The sequence below is a fragment of the Eschrichtius robustus genome, chromosome X (assembly GCF_028021215.1).
Source record: "Eschrichtius robustus isolate mEscRob2 chromosome X, mEscRob2.pri, whole genome shotgun sequence".
Lineage (NCBI taxonomy): Eukaryota > Metazoa > Chordata > Mammalia > Artiodactyla > Eschrichtiidae > Eschrichtius > Eschrichtius robustus.
The window spans coordinates 25,036,368-25,046,978 of record NC_090845.1 but is presented as its reverse complement, the minus strand read 5'-3'; the positions used below and the strand labels follow the sequence as shown (position 1 = coordinate 25,046,978).

Sequence of the window (10,611 nt, the reverse complement as noted above, 5' to 3'; positions counted from 1 at the left end):
AGACCAGGTCCACCAGTCCATCACTTTATGCCCTTTTGTAGTTATCCTTCACCTTCACCTCCACCCCTGGCAACCAGTGATCTGTTTTCTGTCCCTATAGTTGTGCCTTTTTCAGAATGTCATATAAATGGAATAATAAATTGTGTGGCCTTTTGAGCCTGGCTTCCCATAATTAGAGTAATGCATTTGTGATTCATTTGTATTTTTATGTGTGCATATTAGAGGTTTTTGGGGGGTTTTTTTAACCCCACAAGCACAAATTCTGCAATCGAGTTTCCCACATGTGGGAAAATCACAGGGGGTCAGCACATCCGCAGTGCAATGGGCAAGACTTGGCTTGGGAAAACCAACTTTGTGATCATACTATCTCTCCTGTCAAATAAGTATTTATTAGATTACCTTTTACTGCTGAGCAGTATTCTGCTGCTAGGTATATCACAGATTATTTATCCTTTCTCCCATTGAAGGCTATTTAGTTTGCTTCTAGTTTTTGGCCGTTATGAATAAAGCCACCATACATACTCATGTACAAGTTTCTTGCGTGAAGATAAATTTTTTCCCTCTTCAGGTAAAATAAAAATTTGACTTTAGCAAAAGGGCCAGACTTTTTTCCAAAGTTGCTATAATATTTTGTATTCTGAGCAGCAATTTATGAGAATTCCAGTTGCTCAACATCCTTGCCAATGCCTTGAGATTGTCAGGTTGTATATCTGAGTGTTCTCTTTTGTTTTTCATTTTATTTTTGTTTTAGCATTTCTAATCAGTGTATAATGATATTTCATGGTGGCATAATGATATTGAGTATCTCCTTTTCTTGTGTTCGATGTTAGACATATCTTTTCCTCATTGAAGTGTTTGTTTAAATCTTGTCCACTTGCACTTGCGATGTTTATTTCCTTCTTATTATTTATTGAGTTTTGAGATTCTTTTATATATGTGAGATACAAGTCCTTTACCAGATGTATGTTTTGCAAACATTTACCCTAATCTGTGATTTTCCCTTTCATTGTGTTAACAGCTTCTTTAGAAAAGCAGAAATTTTACACATTTATAATGTCCAACATAAATTTATTATGCCTCTTTTGATGTTGTATTTAAGAAATGCTATGTACCTCAAGTTCACAAAGATATTTTCCTCAAGGAGTTTTATGATTTCAGGTTTACATTTAGGTCTATGATTCAAGTCAATTTAATTTTGTATATTATATGAAATGTGAGTGATATTCATATTTTCTTATGGATATCTAATTGTTGCAGGATCATTTGTTGAAAATACTATTCTTTCTCCATTGAATTACCTTTGCACCTTTCTTAAAATCCTTAAAAAACTGAAAATAGAACTACCATATGACCCAGAAATCCCACTACTGGGCATATACCCTGAGAAAGCCATAATTCAAAAAGAGGCATGTACCACAATGTTCATTGCAGCACTATTTACAATAACCAGGACATGGAACCAACCTAAATGTCCATTGACAGATGATGGATAAAGAAGATGTGGCACATATATACAATAGAATATTACTCGGCCATAAGAAGTAGAATATTACTTGGCCATAAAAAGAAAAGAAATTGAGTTATTTGTAGTGAGGTGGATGGACCTAGAGTCTGTCATACAGAGTGAAGTATGTCAGAAAGAGAAAAACAAATACCGTATGCTAACACATATATATGGAATCTAAAAAAAAAAAAAATGGTACTGATGAACCTAGTTGCAGGCAGGAATAAAGAAGAAGACATAGAGAATGGACTTGAGGACACGGGGTAGGAGGGGAAAGCTGGGGCAAAGTGAGAGTAGCATCGACATATATACATTACCAATTGTAAAATAGCTAGCTAGTGGGAAGCAGCAACATAGCACAGGGAGATCAACTGGGTGCATTGCAATGACTTAGAGGGGTAGGATAGGGAAGATGGGAAGGAGGCTCAAGAGGGAGGGGATATGGGGACATACGTATGCATATGGCTAATTCACTTTGGTGTACAACAGAAACTAACACAGTGTTGTGAAGCAATTATACTCCAATAAAGATCTATTTAAAAAAAATAAATTGGCCTCCCTCTCACCACTCCTTTTCACAATGATATTAGTAGTCCTTGCTAATGCAATGAGGGAAGAAAAGGAAATAAAAGTATACAGATTGGGAAGGGACTAATAAAACTGTCTTTGTTTACAGATAACATGATTCTCTATATAGAAAATCTGAAAAATTGGCTAAAAAAGTCCTGGAATTAGTAAGTGATTATAGCAAGGTTGTAGGATACAGGTTAGTGTACAAAAGTCAATCACTTTCCTATATGCCAACAATGAACAAGTGAAACTTGAAATGAAAAACACCGTACCATTTACATTAGTATCTCTCCAAAATCTAACAAAATATGTACAAGATCTATATGAGGAAAAGTACAAAACTCTTGTGAATGAAAACACAAAACTAATAAATGGAGAGATATTTCATGTTCATGGATAGGAAGACTCAATATTGTCAAGATGTTAGTTCTCCACAACTTGCTGTATAGATTCGGCACAATCCCAATCAAAATCCCAGCAAGTTATTTTATGGTTATAGACAAACTTATTCTAATGTTTATTTGGAGAGGCAAAAGACCCAGAATAGGCAAAACAGTATTGCAGGAGAAGAACAAAGTTGGAGGACTGACACCATCCCACTTAAAGACTTATTATAAAGCTACAGTAATCAAGACAGTGTGTTACTGGCAAAAGAAAAGACAAATAGATCAATGGAACAGAATAGAAAGCCCAGAAATAGACCCCCACAAATATATTCAAGTGATCTTTGACAAAGGAGCAAAGGCACTACATTGGAACAAAGATCATGCTGGAACAACTGGACATCCACATGAAAAAAGAAATCTAGGCACAGACCATATGGCCTTGACAAAAATGAATTCAAAATGCATCATAAACCTAAATATAATACACAAAACTAAAATTAGAAGATAACACAGGAGAAAACCTAGATGACCTTGGGTATGGTGATGACATTTTAGATATAATACCAAAGAAAAAATCTATGAAAGAAATAATCAATAAGCTGGACTTCATTAAAATTTAAAACTGCTCTGAGAAATACAAGGTCAAGAGAATGAGAAGGCAAGCCACAAATGGGAAAATATTTGCAAAAGATACATGTGATAAAGGACTGTTATCCAAAATATACAAATAACTCTTAAAACTCAGCGGAAAGAAAATTGAATTAAAAAATGGGTCAACAGCCTTAATAGAAACCTCACAAAAGATGATAAACAGCTAACAAATAAGTATATGGAAAGATGCTCCACATCACATCTCATCAGTGAAATGCAAATTAAAACAATAATGAGAGACCACTACACACCTATTAGAATGGCCAAAATCCAGAACACTGACAAGAAGTATGGGTGAGGATGTGGTGCAACAAGAACTTGTAAATTGCTGGTGAGAATACAAAAAGGTACAGTCACTTTGGAAGACAGTTTGGCAATTGCTTACAAAACTAAACATACTCTTACCATACGATCCAGCAGTTGTGCTCCTTGGTATTCACTCAAAGGAGCTGAAAACTTACATCCACACAAAAACCTGCACACAGATGTTTATAGCAGCTCTATTCATAATTGTGAAAACTTGGAAGCAACCAAGATGTCCTTTAGTAGGTGAATGGATAAGTAAACTGTGGTACATCCAGATGATGGAATATTATTCAATGCTAAAAAGAAATGAAATAGAAAGCCATGAAAAGACATGGAGGAAACTTCAATGTATATTAATAAGTGAAAGGAGTCAATCTGAGAAGTCTACTGTATGATTCCAGCTGTATGATATTCTAACAAAGGCAGAACTACAGAGACAATAAAAAGACCAGCAATTGCCACAGGCAGAGGGAGAAGGAAAGGGGTAAATAGGCAGAACATAGACGACTTTTAGGGCAGTGAAAATACTCTGTATGATACCATAATGATGGACACATTATACATTTGTCAAAACCCATAGAATGTACTATACCAAGAGTGAAGTCTAAGGTAAACTACGGACTTTGGGTGATTATGATATGTCAATGTAGGTGTACATCCTTTGTAACAAAGGTACCATTCTGGTGAGTGATGATGATAATGGGGGGAGGCTATTCATGTGTAGAAGAAGGCAGTATATAGGAAATCTCTGTACTTTCTTCTCGATTTTGTTGTGAACCTAAAACTCCTCTAAAAAAATTCTTTAAAAAAATCAATTGACTAACTACTTGTGGGCCTATATTTGGACTCTATTTTGTACCATGGATTTATGTTTCTATTCTCTCTCTCTTTTTTTTTTTTTAGATTTTAAAGGTAGTCCCTTTATTATTTTTTTACAGCAAAATAATTCAAACAATCATAGAACATAGTATACATTGTGCAGATTCTTTTGAAATTATTGTGGCTCTCTTTTTGGCCTTACATATGATCAGTTTTTGTGAATCTATGCTTTTGGGGGTCTATTCTCTCTTAATACCACATTTTCTTGATTGCTGTAACTTTAATTATTGAAATCAGGTTAAGAGTATCTTCCACCTTTATTCTTTCTCCAAAATGCTTTTTTAATTCCTTTGCATTTTCACATAAATTTTTAGCATCGACTTGTTGATTTTCAGAAAAATTCTTGCTAGGATTTTGATTTTTGCTGGGTTAGTTGAATCAATAGAACAGCTTATGGAAGAAATAACATTTAAATTTGCATCGGTGTTTAGGACTCCGTGCTATCACTGCCAAGGGCCCGGGTTTGATCCCTGGTCAGGGAACTAAAATCGCGCATGCTGCATGCAGTGCAGCCAAAAAAAATTTTTTGCATCAAAACCATGAAACAGATATAAATCTGACAAAATATATGCAAGATCTGTACACTAAAAAGTATAAAACACTACCCAGGATACCACATTACATTTAGTTGTCATGCCTCCTTAGGCCCTTCTGGTCTGCGACAGTTTCTCACCCTTTCCTTGTTTTTGGTGATCTTGACAGTTTTGAGGAGTATTTGTTAGATATTTTTAGAATTTTTCTCGATTGGGATTTGTCTGACATTTTTCGTATGATTAGACTGTAAAATGTATAAATGAATAAAACGTATTTATGTATATGTGTAACGTATGCATGTATTTTTACAGTTTATAAACATATGAAATATGTATGTATTTATATGCTTAGTATAAATGTGTGAAATGTATAAAGTGACATTGGTGACTGATGACTCTAGTAGAGCTCAAACAATGCTTAGCAAACTTCTCATCACATCATTCTGCCAGCAAAACCAGTAATTCAGAGTTGACAAATGAGATCATACCTATCTTCCCCAACAAAGTATTGTGTTTTTCTTCACTGTCAGCTGTCTAGGAAGCCCCTGCTAAAACAGTGGCCATTATCCTGCCAGATGGGGTCCATCAGCTATCTCAGAAGACTCATACCTTTTATTCTCACATTAGTCTTCTAAGGAAGACTACCCCAGAATCTAAAGTGATTTTCTATATGTACATGATTGGCCACATCTCTCACTACTAAAAACAAACAGAAAACCTAACTGCTTAAATACAACCTCTAGTCAGGTAACTCATGACAAACTCCCTCCTCAAAATTACTCCTAACTCTACAAAGAATAACTAAAGAGATCAGGAAGTTTACAGTCATCAGCAAAACCATCAAATGCCGCTCCAGAGAAGGTTCCCCAAACAATAACTTTACTACATCAGATAGTATTTCACTTTGTGTGTGACGGTTTCGTCAGGCATTGTGGTATTCTTCTTGGTTATCCTGAACACAGGATAAATTTCATGTCCCCATTTTGGGCTCATCTCCTGGAAATGAATTCTCTTTCCCCAGATTCTCAGTCTTTTTTAGTTAATCACTAGATACAAAGAGTGCTTCTGCATAGGTATTGAAGAGTCGGGTATAGACTGGCTATCCCTCAGTCCAGTGTTCTGTTGTGCCCAACTTACCATTGTTTGACTTCTCAATTACTTGTTGTTTTTCTTTTTCTACACAGAATCAAGAACAACCTTCTATAGGATGTTTTCCCTAGTGAACTGTTCTCTTTGCTCACCAATATTTGATGTGGACAGGCAAGCATCTCTCACCATTTTTACTATGGATAGGAAAATAACTTGGAACATCACCGTGAGTTACTTAGTCCTATTTGGCTTAATTTTTGTATAAGATATTAATAATATTAGCTTTACTACTAGATATAATATTGTTGTAATTATTCTACTAATATCAATAGCAGCAGCAGTAGTAGTAATAGTAGTAGCATCAGTAATTAAATATTATCCCTTAATGGAAACTCAGTAGATAGGGTTAGAAGACTGACCTTGCTTTTAATGACCTAAATAATCAAGTATGAAAGAAAAGCAAAATATCTAACCTTCTTTTACATTCCATAAGTTCCAAGAATCTTTTCAGAGGTATTTTGTGGGCAAGCTGGGAAAGGTGAGAAATCATTAAAAGGCAATCCCACACTTGTTCACTCTTTCCCACATTCTTTTTACCAAGCTGAGAGTGCTGCATGCCATTACTGGGCACACATAGACTTTAAAAAAAAAAAAGTTTTTTTTGTTTTAAACCCTAAACTACCAGGAGAGACAAACCTACTCAATTATGTGTGTCAGTACTTGACTTTTCCTTCCAAGACTCCATCCATAAGATACACTAATGTTCCTTATTAGAAGAAATATTTTCAGCATCTCTCATGAATGAGATAAAGTTTACATGGAGTCATATTAAAAATATATATTAAACTATGAGATATAGGGTTCTTTGTTTCTTACTTGAAAAAACTCTTTGTATAGGCCAACTTTTTCAATTAATTATTTTTAACTAAAGTCCTAAATCATTGAATCTCTGAATACATAGGAGAGTTAGTGAATAAATTAATAAATGTTTTACTTAATTCAATTGGTATTTTGAATGTCCCAAAGTTAATATTTTATGGATTAAATAAAATATGCATACTGGTAGGCTATTTATAGCCACAGTTTTACACGTATCTTACAAGTAAGAGGAAAATGAACTAAAGGTAATTTTAAAAGAGCATGACTTTAACATGGAGGGTATTTCTTACTTTGAGAACCTTTTGTCCGCTGAAGAGAGTGGAGATGTAAAATAACAAGTCCTGACTTGCATTCTCTATAGTTCCTTCTTCAGTTTGTCTCTCTCATAGTGCCCTATCATATGAACTAGAAGCACTCAGTATTCTGCCTCAAGATCTCATTAAGCTTATGGTTACCAAAGGGGAAAGGTGGGGCAGGATAAATTAGGAGTTTGGGATTAAAATATACACACTACTATATATAAAATAGATAACCAACAAGGACCTACTGTATAGCACAGGGAACTATAGTCAATTTCATGTAATAACCTATAAATAATGGTAAAGATTCTGAAAAAGTATATATATATTATGTATGTATACATATATATATAATATATATATAAACCACTTTGCTGTATACCAGAAACTAACAAAATACTGTAAATCAACTGTACTTCACTAAAAAAAAAAAAGATTTCATTAAGCAATTCCTCATATTCACTGAGTATATTTTCTATCTTCCAGATTATTGTAGGCCATTTTTTTCTCCCAGCCTCCTCCAGAAAGTTACTCATTGCTTCCCCAGCCTCCTTGTATAGGTTCATTGTGCTCTTCCAGCTTCCCCTTGCCACTTAGTCTCAAAGCCAACGCCCCATGTTTCAAGTTTTTGTTGTGGCACCACTCCATTTCTAGGTACCAATCTGTACCAGTTACCTATTGCTATAAAACAAGCCATCTCAAAATTTAGTGGCTCAAAATACCAACCATTTTATTTGTTTATTTTTCACTATTCTGAAGGCCAGCAGTAAGGCGTGGATTCAACTGCAGTTTTTCTGCTGCTCTTTTCTGCTGTTTTTCAAATGGCTGCAGTCATTTGGTTGTTTGATGCTGTCTTGATGGTCTATACTCACATTTCTGACAATTGATGCTGGATGTCAGCAGGCCCACATGTCTAAAGCAGGCTAGCCTGGGCTACCTCACATAACTGAGAAAGAATTCCAAGAAGGTGAAAGTGGACATTCTCAGGGCCTTTTAAGATCTGTATTCAGAATTCCCATTTCAATTCTATTGGTCAAAATAAGTCACAAAGAATTTCTGGCCGAAGAAGAAAGAGTTAAGTGATAAGATGGCAGTATGATTTGTTTTAATTTTTACTGAATGAAATTTTCTAAACTCTTCTCTCTAACACAAAAATATATCATCTATTTAATCACAACTTTTGGATAGAAAATCAGATTTATTTTCTAGAAGTCATTATTCAAAGATAAGGATATGAATTAATTGTTATATAAAAACAATAATCTGAATATGAAACCCAAAATTAAGTTTAAAAACCCTACTTGTGGACTTCCCTGGTGGCGCAGTTGTTAAGAATCCACCTGCCAATGCACCTTCTATATGTGGAGGCTATTTCACTTCCTCTTGAATCTGGACTCTGCAATAGAATGTGGAAGAAGAGACAAAGTGTAACTTGTAATATTAAGCGTTAAGTAACCACATCTATACATCTGTAACCACAGCCCTTTTCAGAGAGCCTCCATGTTGGGGACCACATGCCATCATGCTGACCCCCAAGCTCCACAAAGATAGAAACTGCTTTGTTCAGAACATTGCCCTATGTATTCTTTATCTGGCTGTTGGTTCATATACTTTAGTATCCTCTTATAATAAATCTGTAATCTACTGAGAAAAGAAAGAAAAAGGAAGGAAGGAAGAAAGAAAGAAAGAGAAAGGAAGAAAGGAAATCTGTAAATGCAAACTGCACCTCTTACAATGCTCCCTCTTGAGGGGGGGAAAAAAAACATATCAAAGACATACAGCTACACTAAGGCAACCATGCTGTGAGGAAGCTCAAACTAGCCACATGAAGGGAGAGAGGGAAGCCACATGGAGGAGCATGAAGATGCCAGACATGTGAGTGAAGCATTTATGCACTTCCAGCCCTGCCCCATCACCAGCTGATTGGAGCCGAGTTACTAGAGTAGAAGAGCAACCTAGCTGAGCTCTGAATTCATGACCTACAATATTCTGAGCAAATAAAATGGTTGTTTAAACTTCTAGTTTTGGTATGCAACAATAGGAAACTAAATCAGTGAGAGTGTATCTATTACCAGTCACCCTTTTCCTCCTAAGCACAAATAATTTTAATGATTAGTATTCTATGGAGAGGTTTTTTTAAATTAACACATACAGAATATTTATAAAGATTAAAATAACAAATACATATATTAATTACCCAGTTTAAGAAGCAAAACATTATGAAAGGTAATAACAACCCCCCCGTACATACTTGTACAACTGTATTTTCCTCCCTCCCCTTATGAAGTAACCACTATCTTGCAATGTTGTTTGTTCTGTTTTGTTTTGTTTTGTTTTGTTTTTACTGATGTGTAGTCTTATTATTTTTTAAGTGAAGTATAGTTGATTTACAATGTTTCAGGTGTATAACAAAGTGATTCAGTCATATATATATATGTATATATATATATACACACACATATATATATATTCTTTTTCAGGTTATTACAAATATTGAATATTTCCCTGTGCTATACAGTAGGCCCTTGTTGGTTATCTATTTTATATACAGTAGTGTGTATCTGTTAGTCCCACATTCACAGTTCATCCCCTTCCCCCCTTCCCCCTTTGGTAAACATAAGTTTGTTTTCTATGTCTGTGAGTCTATTTCTGTTTTATAAATAAGTTCCTTTGTATCACTTTTTCAGATTCCACATATAAGTGATATCATATGATATTTATATTTCTCTGTCTGACTTACCTCACTTAGTTTGATAATCTCTAGGTCCATCCATGTTGCTGCAAATGGCATTATTTCATTCTTTTTTATGGCTGAGTAATATTCCATTTCATATATATATATATATATATATATACACACACACACACACACACACACACACACACACACACACACACACACCCCACATCTTCTTTATCCATTCATCTGTCAGTGATTGTTTAGGTTGCTCCCATGTCTTGGCTATTGTAAATAGTGCTGCTATGAACATTGGAGTGCATGTATCTTTTCGAACTAGAGTTTTCGTCTTTTCCAGATATATGCCCAGGAGTGAGATTGCTGCATTATATGTTAGTTCTATTTTTAGTTTTTTAGTGAACCTCCATACTGTTCTCCATAGTGGCTGCAGCAAATTATATTCCCACCAACAGTGTAGGAAGGTTCCCTTTTCTCCACACCCTCTCCAGCTTTATTATTTGTAGACTATTTGATGATGGCCATTCTGACCAATGTGAGGTGATTGTAATCACATTGTAATTTTGATTTACATTTCTCTAATAATTAGTGATGTGCAGCAAGTTTTCATGTGCCTATTGGCCATCTGTATATTTTCTTTGGAGAAGTGTCTGTTTAAGTCTTCCACACATTTCTTGATTGGGTTGTTTGTTTTTTATATTGAGCTGTATAAGCTGTTTGTATATTTTGGAAATTAAGCCCTTGTCAGTTGCCTTGTTTGCAATATGTTCTCGCATTCCACAGGTTGTCTTTTCATCTTGTTTATGGTTTCCTTTGCTGT

General features: G+C 35.0%; 1 non-coding gene across 1 annotated transcript; it reads right to left on the bottom strand.

Moving 5' to 3' along the window:
* Nucleotides 1–231: 231 nt before the first annotated feature.
* On the bottom strand, nucleotides 232–387 carry LOC137757571 (U1 spliceosomal RNA). Its single transcript, XR_011072410.1, has one exon. It is a non-coding gene; the product is annotated as a U1 spliceosomal RNA (small nuclear RNA).
* Nucleotides 388–10,611: the final 10,224 nt, after the last annotated feature.